The following is a 12048-nucleotide window of genomic DNA, read 5'->3' as shown; positions in this document are numbered from 1 at the left end:
GCCATGTAGGAAAGGGAGAAGAATCAGGCAATGAATGATTAGGGAATGTGGGAAATGGTTGGGCTGGGCTGGGCTGTGACAGTCAGGCTGGGGGCAAGCGGTGAGAGTTGGACCAGGAATGGGGAGAAGATAATCAAACCAGGTAACTACATTCGGGTCAGGGTTGAGGGGAGTGGGTAAGGACAATTGTTGTGTTTAGGATAAAGGTGAATTGGGCTGAAGGTAACGCTGAGCATAAGGAATTTCGAGAGAACCAGTGATGAGGGGTGACAGGGGGCCAGAAATGAGCAGGTGAAAGCAACAAAGCAAGAGGGTTTGAGAGTCGGGCCAGGGGCTGAGAAGGACTGAGAGTCGGGATGGGGACAGACAGGGTGTGAGAATCGGGTGAAGGAGAGTACAGGTGAAGGAGGGAAGGTGGGTGAGATGGTGATGAGCATGCATCAGCGATGTGGTGGTGGTGAGGAGGAGTTAAGGTGACTTGCAGTAGTTGTGGGGGGGTGGTGGTGGTGGTGGGGGGCGTGGATCAGGACAGGGATGAGAGTGATTCAGGATGAGGATGCCAGGCTGCTGTGAACTTTTCTTTCCTTGAAGCCTGGCCCTTGAACAGATCTTTATGAAACTGATCACTTGGCGTCACAGAGATCCTAATTGGTCAATTGCTTGGAAGCACCTATTTGTTAATTGGGGAATCAGTGGGCCTCCTGAGAGTGATAGGATTCTTGGATTATGTCTAGGGTTGCAGGAGGTAAACTGGGAGTCCTGGGAGTGACTGGTGGGGCAGGGAGATTGTGGAAGTGATTGGATGGATGGGTGAGTCATAAGCAACTGAGACGTTCAGGTGACTGACTAGCGCATGAGGGGGACGTGACTGAATGGCCTACTTCTGCTCCTTTGTCTTCGAGTTTTATGATCACTAGGGCATGGGAAAATGTGGTGCATTTTCCTCAATTAATTCACCAATTAACCGTCGACAGGATAATAGCTAACTCCCAACACACACATACCTCAACAAAAGGAAATCAATACAAATCCTTAGACACTCTGCCCGACTCAGATAATGACACCCCACCTTCTCATATTGAGGAACTAGCCATCAACAAGACTGAGGTTGGAAATCAAAGGGGAAATGCCTCCAATAAACACACACAATATCCAACACACAGCTCCAGTCAAACAGCTCAGCACAAAGCACCGAGTAAACAGCTCTCTCAGCTGGAGCTTCTCACACAGCATAAGGGACATTTCCACCCCTGATTACCCAAAGGACAGTCAGACTGCCTGAAGACTGGTGTGGATATTATGGGATACAATTTGTATAAAAGCTGCTCCTTCACTCACCATCTCCTCACTTGGTTTTCAGTCCCTATAGGAAGTGAACCAGCTCTGGAAGAGGAAGAGAAGACAATGGGCAGAGTGGGTGGGCTCTCTGATTGACATCTCTCACAGCCAATCCAAATATTTCTGCGGCAACATGCGTTTCCCGAAGCTTGGGAAACTGACCAGTGAAATGGAGGTGACTTTGGGCAGTAGATCAGGTGGAGATTTAAACTTGTCATTGTCCCATCTAAATAAAACCTCACTTATTGCAGCTGCAGTAAATGTTTGACAGAGATTTCAATGTGGTAACCGTACCTGCATCTACCACTTCCTCTGGTAGTTCATTCCATATATGCACCACTTACTTTGTGAAAAAGTTGCCATCAAGTCCCTTTTAAATCTTTCCTCTCTCATCTTAAACTTATGCACTCTAGCTTTGGACTCCCCTACCTGGGGGAAAAGAACTTTGTTATTCACCCGATCTGTGCCTCTCATGATTTTATCAACCTTTATAAGGTCACCCCTGAACATCTCTGCTCCATGAAAAAATGTGCCAATTTATGCAGCCCCACCTTTTAACTCAAACCTTCCAATTCCAAAACAATTTTGTCAATGTTTTCTGCATTCTTTCCAAGTCAATAATATCCTTCCTCTAGCAGGATAACCAGAACTGTATAGAGTACATCAAAAGTTGCCTCACCAACATCCTGTATGGCTACAACATGATAGTCCACTCAATGCTTTGACCAATGAAGCCAAGTGTGCCAACCACCTGTCTACCTGTGACACCACTTTCAAGGAATTATATACCTGCACCCCTTGGTCTCTGTTTGACTATACTCTCCAGGGCCTTACCATTAACTGTGTGTGTTGCCCTTGTTTGTCTTACCAACATGTAACACCTCACATTTAACTAAATTAAACTCCATCTGCCGCTTCTCAGCCCATTGGCCCAGATGATCAAGATCCGTTGTACTTTTAGATAACTATCTTCACTGTACATTACACCACCAATTTTGGTGTCATCCACAAACATACAAACCATGCTCAAACCTTCAACAACTTCTCTTTCAACTCCTCATATTCTTCAGGTAGGAGAGGTTGCCATGGGTCCTAGTTATGCCTGTCTCTTCATGGGGTATGTGGAATGTTTCTTGTTCCAGTCCTATTCTGGCCCCCACCCACAACTCTTTCTCTGATACATTGATGATATCATTGGTGCTGCTTCCCTCTCTCGTCTGGAATTCGAAAACTTCATCAATTTCACCTCCAATTTCCACCCTGCCCTCACTTTTACCTGGCCTAAATCTGACTCCTCCCTTCCCTTTCTGGACATTTCTATTTCCATTTTTTGGGATCGACTGGCCACTAATATCCACTGACTCCCACGGCTACCTGGACTAGACATCCTCACACTCATCCCATTCTCTCAGTTCCTCCGTCTCTGTCGTGTATGTTCAGATGAGGCCAACATCGACAAAGGAATTTTTGAAATGTCCACCTTCTTCCTCACCCGAGGGTTCCCCAGCTCTGTGGTCGACAGAGCCCTCAACCAGGTCCGACCCATCTCCTGCACGTTTGCCCTCACCCCTTCTCTTCTCTCCCACAACAGCGATATGGCTCCCCTTATCCTCACCTACCATCCCACCAGCATCCACATCCAGAAGATCATCAGACGCCAATTCTGACACCTCCAGCAGGATGCCACCACCAGACACATATTCCCCTCCCCTCTCTTGTCTGCATTCCGCAGGGACTGTTCCCTCCAGGACACCCAAGTACACACTTCCTTCACCCCCAACACCTCCCTGCAGTCCTACGGCACTTTCCCCTGTACCAGTGAAGGTGCAACACCTGCCCAATTACCTCCTCCCTCCCCAGTATCCAAGGTTCTAAACATACCTTCCACGTGAAGCAACACTTCACCTGCACTTCCCAGAATCTAGTCGACGGCATTCACTGCTCACAACGTGGTCTCCTCTACATTGGGGAAATGAAGCATAGACTTGGCAACCACTTCGCAGAACATCTACGTTCTGCTTGCAAAAAAGATCCTGAACTACCCGTTGCCTGCCACTTCAATGCACCACCCTGCTCCCTGGCCAACATCTCTGTCCCTGGCTTGCTGCAGTGTTCCAGTGAAGCCTAATCCAAGCTGGAGGAGCATCACCTCATTTTCCGCTTGGGGACCCTACAGCCCTCCGGACTTAATATCGAGTTCAATAATTTCAGGGCATAAACACTCCCATGTCCCAGCCCCCTACCCCACACACCAGGCCCTGTTATCACATGGCCTGCCATTACACACCCCTTGTTGTTAGTCACCAACAGTCCCCATTAACAACTATTCGCCCTCCAGCCTCATTGTTAGCATCTCCTTTGTCTGTCCAACTGTCTTTCTCTCTCTTTGGGCTCTATCCTATCGTTTACTCCCTACCCCACCCACTTCCCCATTTTCTGCATGTAAACGGATGTTTTCCCAGCCACCATCAGTTCTGAGGTGGGGTCACCGGACTCAAAACATTAACTCTGTTTTCTCCTTCACTGATGCTTCCAGACCTGCTGAGCTTTTCCAGCAACCTTGTTTTTATTCCTGATTTACAGCATCCGTAGTTCTCTTGGTTTTTATACAAACCCTGCTTCCTATTTTCTCATCCAATTATTTCTATAAATGACAAACAACGGTGGATCCGGTACCTATCCCTGTGGAACACTGCCGGTCACTGATCTTCAATCTGAAAATGCACTACTACCACTCTGTCTCCTACTGTCAAGCCAATTTTGTATATATTTGGCTAGCTCTTCCTGGATTCCATATGATCGAACTTTACTAACCAGTCTACTGTGCGGAGCCTTGTCCTTGGATACACTTGATCAGGTCCCAGGGATTTATCTACGTTTAAGACTGTTGGCCTTACTTGGTCTGATTTACATATGACTCTATATCCACTGTAAAGTTTATGACTCTTAAGTGCTCTTTTGGTAATCAGAAATGGACAATTAAGTGTCGCCCACATCTCATTAGTAAATAAAAATAATCTCCATATTTAAAATGGGGATGGAACAAATTCTCCACATTTACACTGTCCCATCAAACATTCACGGAGAAGGTAGAGCACAGAGTAGTCCAGCTCCACCTAAACTGGCCCTGGAGTGTTGGATTAACTCGGGTCACTCACACCCTGATCAGGATCACGACTCACTTGCCTCAGTCACTCAAATACTCATGTGTCACTGACCTTGATGTCCTTAGATGCGTGTTTGGGAGCAGAACCAAATCAAACAGGAGAAAGACCCCTGTTTGGAGAAGATTTACCAGACTAATACCTGGAATGATTATATTGTCTTATGAGGAAAGATTTCACAGACTAGTCTTGTATCCATTTTGGTTTAGAAGAGGCATGTTAGAACTTGATAGTCGTGATTTCAAGAGGAAAGCTATTTGGTATTATGAGAATATCTAAAATTGGATATAAAATCAGATGAATGTAAACTATTCAATTATTATACATTTTGGAAGAGTAGGAGAGATGCCTCAGTCTTCTAGTCAAAATGGTTCTCACCATTAATGTCACGAAAAGAGATTTTCTGGTCTTTATCACACATGAGTTTGTTTTTGTAAACTGTCTGCTGCTTCCTAAATTACAACATTGACTTCACCTCTCAAAAGCTTAACTGGAGAGAGAGTGTTTTCAGATAGGCTGTGTGTGTGATAAAGCTGCTTTCAGGTACAAAAACAGAAGTTTAAAGAAAAGCCCAGCAGATCTGGCAGCATCTGTGATGAAAAAAATCAGTTAACGTTTCAGGTCCAGTGACCCTTTCTCAGATTGGTCATCTCCTTTCAGGTGGGCTGGGTTTATGAATGTTGATATATTAATGCAAGTCTTCCCATTTTTCTTGGGAATTTCGGCTTCCTGTCAACTGGAAGCTATAAAGCCATTGATGAAGGCTGCATCCCAGCCCACAATGACATTGACCAATAAATATATTGTATACAGGACTCTAACTATAGGATCCTGAGTGTTTCAGAGAATAGGAACACACCATTCTGACAAAACAGGCACTTGGGTTAATGTAAAAGAAAATTGCAATTTATATATCTATGCAGAAGATTAATAAAACAGCAAAGAAGTAACAACACAATATTCAGCTTACAACAAACATTGAATCAACCAAAATAACAAACCATTTGAGAATGATGAAACATCTTCCCAGAACACGAAATGAATCATGGAAGGTGAACACATAACACCATTATTACATTAAGCTATTATGGGCTGAAGGAACTTAGGTCTGTAGAGACTCACCCCCACTCCCTCCCAATACTCAGGATAGTAGTCCTTCCAGACGGGCAAGTACAAACATTCTCTACGGTATTCGTCAAACACTAATCATGTGAAGAGGATCTATCTATAATCCACATCACCAACTAAAGCAGGGTCTGATTTTCCCCCATACCCGCTCCTGAGAGCTGGCTCACTTTACGATGAGACACACACACTCAGATCAGAGGAAATCCTCTCAGAATATTTCTTTGAAATCCCTGTCCTTTAGTCTGGCTCCCAATTCCAATGGTCTGAAATGACACTGAACTTCAGTGACACAGGGTTGACCATATTTCCATTGTACAAACCCACCAATGGTTACAGAGATCCATTGATCACATGGGCCCATAGACCAATCAGTGTCCATTCCTGGAAGATCCTCCTTCCACAGATGAGCTGGATGGTCCTTTTTACTTGCCAACTCCCTGCCCTTTGGCTTTCCATTCACCACAGTGCTTTTGTCACTGTCAATCTGATTTAATCACTCCCTCCCTGTATTTAGACCATTCCAATTCTCTCCTGCACCTTCATTCCCCAAATTACCTTTACATTTCATTCTTCCTGATCAATCTCCTTGCATCTCAAGCCCAAGGAGTGAAGATTTGAGCATATCTTATCACACCTGATTTATCCATCCATTTCCAGATCTGACTGATCCACATCAAGCTTTAGTGGTCCTGCTTTCCTCTGTCAAAACTGCTCATTATTCCAGGTGCGTCCTGAAGAGAAAAAATAACCTACAACTTCTCCTCCCCTAAACCAACTTCCTTGTGGAAGTTACGTTGCTGTTGTACAGAGCTCTGTTGAGACCCCATCTGGAGAACTGTGTTCAGTGGTGGACATTGCACCTCAGGAAGGATATATTGGCTTTGGAGAGAGCACAACATAGATTCACCAGAATGCTCTTTGAGTTAAAAGGTTTACATTTTGAGGATAGCTTACACAGACTGATCTTACATTCTCTTGAAAATTAAGAGATGATCTGAAATTTTAAGATGATTAAACAAGTTAATCAAATGAGTTTTGAGAAGATTTGTAGCTCAGGTTGAAGTTCTGGATGTAAGTCTGCTCGCTGAGCAGGAAGGTTCGTTTTCAGATGTTTCATCACCATTCTAGGTAACATCTTCAGTGAGCCTCTGGTGAAGCGCTGGTGTTATGTCCTGCTTTCTATTTATGTGTTTAGGTTTCCTTGGGTTGGTGATGTCATTTCCTGTGTTGATGTTATTTCCTGTTCTTTTTCTCAGAGGGTGGTAGATGGGCTCCAAGTCAATGTGTTTGTGATTGGAGTTCCAGTTGGAATGCCATGCTTCTAGGAATTCTCGTGCGTGTCTCTGTTTGGTTTGTCCTAGGATGGATGTATTGTCCCAATCTAAGTGGTGTCTTTCCTTAGCTGTATGTAAGGATACTAGTGATAGTGGGTCATGTCGTTTTGTGGCTAGTTGATGTTCGTGTATCCTAGTGGCTAGCTTTCTGCCTGTTTGTCCAATGTAATGTTTGTCACAATTCTTGCAAGGTATTTTGTAGATGACGTTCGTTTCGCTTGTTGTCCGTATAGGGTCTTTTAAGTTCATTAGCTGCTGTTTTAGTGTGTTGGTGGGTTTGTAGGCTACCATGATGCCAAGAAATCTGAGTAGTCTGGCAGTCATTTCTGAGATGTCTTTGATGTAGAGGAGAGTGGTTATGGTTTCTGGGCCCGTTTTGTCTGTTTGTTTGGGTTTGTTGCTGAGAAATCGGCGGACTGTGTTCATTGGGTACCCGTTCTTTTTGAATACGCTGTATAGGTGATTTTCTTCTGCTCTTCGTAGTTCCTCTGTGCTGCACCTACTTCCTACTCTTTAACATCACCCCTTTCCAGCCTAGAACTCACTGTCTATAAGAATGGTAGAGGCAGAAACCCTCATAACATTTAAGAAGTATTGAGACATGCGTTTGCAATGCCAAGACATTCAAAACTGTGGCCAAGTGCTGGAAAATGGGATTAGGATCATTAGTTACTTGTTTTGGACTAGCATAGACTCAAGAGGCTTATCACAGAATCACAGAATCCCTACAGTATGGAAATAGGCCTTTTGGCCCAACCAGTCCACACAGACCCTCAGAGCATCCCAAACACGCCCATTCCACCTAATCTGCACGTCCTTGAACACTACGGGCAATTTAGCATGGCTAATCCACCTTGCCTGCACATCTTTGGACTGTGGGAGGAAACCGGAGTACTGGAGGAAACCCACGCAGACACAGGGAGAATGTGCAAACTCCACACGGACAGTCACTCTAGTGTGGGATCAAACCCAGGTCCCTGGTGATGTGACGCAGCAGTGCTAACCACTGAGCCACCATGTCACCCAAAGGGAGTGGAGAATGCAGGCAATGATCCCGCTACCTCTGCAGCAACATGGTTAGCCGACTCTTGCATTCTCTGCCCCGGCCGATGAACGCAAGCATGCCATATGCCTTCGTAATCACTTTGTCCAGTTGTGTTGCCATTTTTAGTGAACTGTGGATCTACACACCCAGATCCGTCTGTGCGTCAATGTTTCTAAGAGTTCTGCCATTAATAGTATAATTTGCACTTAAATTTGATCCTGCAAAATGCAAAACCTCGTATTTGCCTGGATTAAACTCCATCTGCCATTTCTGGGCCTAAGTCGCCAATCTATCTATATCCTGTTGTCTCCTTTCACAATCATGGACATTGTCAGCGACTCCGCCAATCTTAGTGTCATCTACAAACTTACTAATCAGACCACCCACATTTTCCTCCAGATCATGTATACATACTACAAACAACAGAGGACCTAAGAGTGATTTCTGTGGAACACCACTAGTTACCAGTCTTCATTCTGAAAGACAGGATCCCATCGCTAGCCTCTGTCTTCTAATGACAAAGCCAGTTTTGTAATGGTCTAGCCAGCCCACCCCGAATCCCATGTGATTTTAGTTTTTGCATCAATACTAAAGTCCATATAAACTATATCCACAGCTCTTCCCTCATCAACTATCTTTGTCACCTCTTCAGAAAATTTGATCAAGTTGGTGAGACATGATCATCCCTGTTTGAAACTATGCTGCCTGTCGCTAACTAGTCCATTTTCTTCCAAATGTGCATATATCTTCTCCAAGAGCTTGTCATATTTGAACAACCTCTTCTCTTTAGGAATGAGTCAGTAGTTCATCAGGCTCAAAGAATGATTGAAGCTTTCATCATACTTCAAGCTACTCACATTTATTCCCATCCTGACCAATCACCCACACCGAACCCCTCGAAAGATTGTTTCTGATGGAAGGTTCAACACCACTGACCAGTTTCAGATCTGTCGATATGTCAAAACTCCACAGATGCAAGCAATTTCCAGTTGATGGTTTCACTGCCTAACCTTCTCTGTGCTGAGCAATGCTGTGAAGGGACTGGATGTCGTCCCAGAGTTGTGCAGTTGGGTGATGGTCAGCATCTGTTTGATGTGTTTATTCGTCTGTATTTTCTGGTGTGGTACGTGCAATCCTGAAAAACAGAAAAGGAAACATGACTTCCTCGAATGCCTTCTCCTGCTTTACTGAAAGAGCTGGCTGTTCAGTTGAAAGTGCCGCATAACAGCTCTTCTCACACAGCATAAGGGACATTTCCACCACCTGCATATCAGACTGTCTGAAGATTGGTATTGATATTATGGGATACAATTTGTATACAAGCTGCTCCTTCACTCACCATCTCCTCACTTGGTTTTCAGTCCTATAGGAAGTGAACCAGCTCTGGAAGAGGAAGAGGAAGAGGATGGAATGGGCAGAGTGGGTGGGCTGAGATCATGGGAACTGCAAATGCTGGAGACTCCGAGATAACAAAGTGTGGAGCTGGATGAACACAGAAGGTCAAGCAGCATCTTAGGAGCACGAAAGCTGACGTTTCGGGCCTAGACCCTTCATCAGAAAAAAAAGCTTTTTTTCTGATGAAGGGTCTAGGCCTGAAACGTCAGCTTTCGTGCTCCTAAGATGCTGCTTGGCCTGCTGTGTTCATCCAGCTCCACACTTCGTTAACTTAGAGTGGGTGGACTGTCTGATTGACATCTGTCATAGTCGATCCAAATATTCCTGGAATAATGTTTCCTCGGTTTCTCCTTTGATTAAGTGTAAAATTTGAGAAGGAGAGTCCTTTAAAGTAATCTCAGCCACTGCAGAAATTGAAACCTTGCTGTTGGCATCACTGCAGTGCAGCTAGCCAAGGTTACCACAAAGGACTCTCCTCAATCTCCCCTAGCCTGAGGTATGGTGACCTTCGGGTTAAACTATGACCAATCATTCCTTTCTAATGAGAGAACAACCCTCCGGTCTGGTAGGACTATGGGGCCTCTACCTTCTTTATGTAGGGCCGTTTGGAAAGTTTGGTTAACAAATTGTTGTTGCACGATTTAAGGGATCCTCTTAGCTCATCCATAAGCCTCTTCAAAAGGACTGAATGTTGTGGAATCATCACAGCATAGTTAATGGCAAACTGTAGCAAGGGAATTCCTTTTCTCAATCAGTTGGGTATTATTGACAGTCAGCTCAAAGTATGGCCCCTAAAGTTCAATGCTGTTGATCAAATGCTCCTTGAGATTGGAGCTGATAATCTTCAGATTTAAATTATTTCGACTATTTATGACTTATTTGAATACTTATGACATAAAGTTTGAATCTTAGTATGATTGGATTTCTTTGTGTAATCCATATTTTCTTAAAAAAAAATTAGGATAACTTTTCCACTCCCATTTTTTTGGTCATAATTTTCCCCAAACGTACTGTTTCAGGAGATCTTGTTGATACGTACATAATTGTTAAAAAGCTGTAATTCCCAATCCTGATCTCAGTGGGAGTTTTACACAATCTATTAAGGCGCTGGTGACTGTTCTTCAAGAACTGGCATTGGAATTAAAAATGCAAGTTGAATTGATGGTTGGGATTTCCCCACTACCCAACATGAATGGCATATCTGGCAAAATCTTTATGTAATTGTGTTGTTCAACAAAAATGTTTTCGTACCTTAGGATAAATTTTCCTACCTAAGTGAGCTGGCATTGAAATTTTGTGAGCCAATCATAAAATTTTGTTATAATATTCATTTGGAACCACGACCTGATTGACCAATGCCCATTCCTTATTGGCTGATATTTGGAGTGTTCTCTGTTTCCTCATTACCATTTTATGTTTTAAATAATAATACTCAGTTATTGGTTTTGATTTAATTTCTGAGTAGGCTGTCTGATATTTTTTGATCAAGATCTGTCTTGTGCATTCTTTAAAGAAGATGGGTTAAACCTATAAGCCTCATTCTTTTTACTTCATCCTTTTTACTTAAGTTTTCGAAAAGCCTGTCAGATAACTGAATTTCCAAGTCATTTCCCTTTCTAAACATCTCTTCCAATCTACTTCTAATTCAGTGTGCTCAAGATTTAGTCATATCACAGTCAGGAAACTATCCCAATGCCTGCAGTGAGGTCAATATTCTGGAATCAAACAGGTTGTTTCCCAAGATAAAATCAGTTCCTCTTATAGGATTTGTTGCACTACTCCAACTACAACATCTTTACTCACTATTCACTTTTTGGTATAACTCTATATAATGGAATCAGTTTGTAACCTCCACATATATTTTCAGGTAATATTTCCTTCCTCATTAACCCCTCTGGATGACAAATTGTATCATCAGCCAGCATTAGTAACTGTCTTGCTCCAGTAACTCTCAATATCTTTATAGCTTTAGCTTCTTGAATATAAGTATGGGGAAAAACCCCTTCCCATGAAATAAAATATTCAGTGATTTTCTTTATCAATATCAATGAAGAATTTTCTTGACTGTCCAGAGGCACCACTTCCCAGTATATCCCAAGGGAACATATATCTCCTGTACCAGCATTGCTATTTTAATACCCATTTCTTACCTAGTACATTCTTTTCTGTTCAGTGTTCCTACAACTGTATTGGGTTGAGCATTTAACTTGCATCAAATAGCTTTAGTACATCAAATTTAAAAGTGACCGGAGGGGCAACCTTTTCACACAAAGGTTGTGTATTCAAATGAACTGCCAGAGGAAACGGCAGATACAGGTACAATTAGAACATTTAAAAGACATTTAGGCAGGTACATGAATAGGAATGATATAGAGGGATATGGGCCAAATGCAGCCAAATGGGATTAGTTTAGTTTGGGAAACTTGGTTGCATGGATGAGTTGGACTTAATGACTGTATAAATCTATGTCATCCTTTTTGTCACTACATGTTCAAGGCTTTCTCCTTTATTATTTTGGTGTCCTTTTATTTATTGCCTAAAATGGATATGTTTCCCTTCCCCAGAATTTCTACTTCTCATATTCTTTGTTGATTCTTTATGAATATTTCCCTACATGTAATTTTCTGTGTTGGAAACACGTATA

General features: G+C 43.0%; 2 protein-coding genes across 4 annotated transcripts in view; one reads left to right on the top strand and one right to left on the bottom strand.

Moving 5' to 3' along the window:
* Positions 1-12048, bottom strand: part of LOC125446383 (zinc finger protein 271-like) — a 53287-nt gene that overhangs the window by 6485 nt on the left and 34754 nt on the right. The window contains exon 1 of one of the 3 annotated variants that reach the window (XM_048519920.2): positions 8867-8941. The exons of 1 other annotated variant lie outside the window; for it this stretch is intronic. The gene's annotated coding sequence lies outside the window, so the exon portion shown is untranslated. Of the gene's footprint in view, positions 1-1338; positions 1374-8866; positions 8942-12048 lie in introns of those variants that run through there. One more of the 3 variants, XM_048519919.2, reaches the window with a different exon arrangement.
* LOC125446372 (zinc finger protein 91-like) overlaps positions 1-12048 on the top strand; it is a 70297-nt gene that overhangs the window by 32464 nt on the left and 25785 nt on the right. The gene's annotated exons all lie outside the window — the stretch shown is intronic.

This window comes from Stegostoma tigrinum, chromosome 34 (genome assembly GCF_030684315.1).
Source record: "Stegostoma tigrinum isolate sSteTig4 chromosome 34, sSteTig4.hap1, whole genome shotgun sequence".
In the NCBI taxonomy this organism is placed as follows: Eukaryota; Metazoa; Chordata; class Chondrichthyes; order Orectolobiformes; family Stegostomatidae; genus Stegostoma; species Stegostoma tigrinum.
Note: the sequence above shows the minus strand (reverse complement) of the source record. Positions and strands in the feature narration are given on the sequence as shown.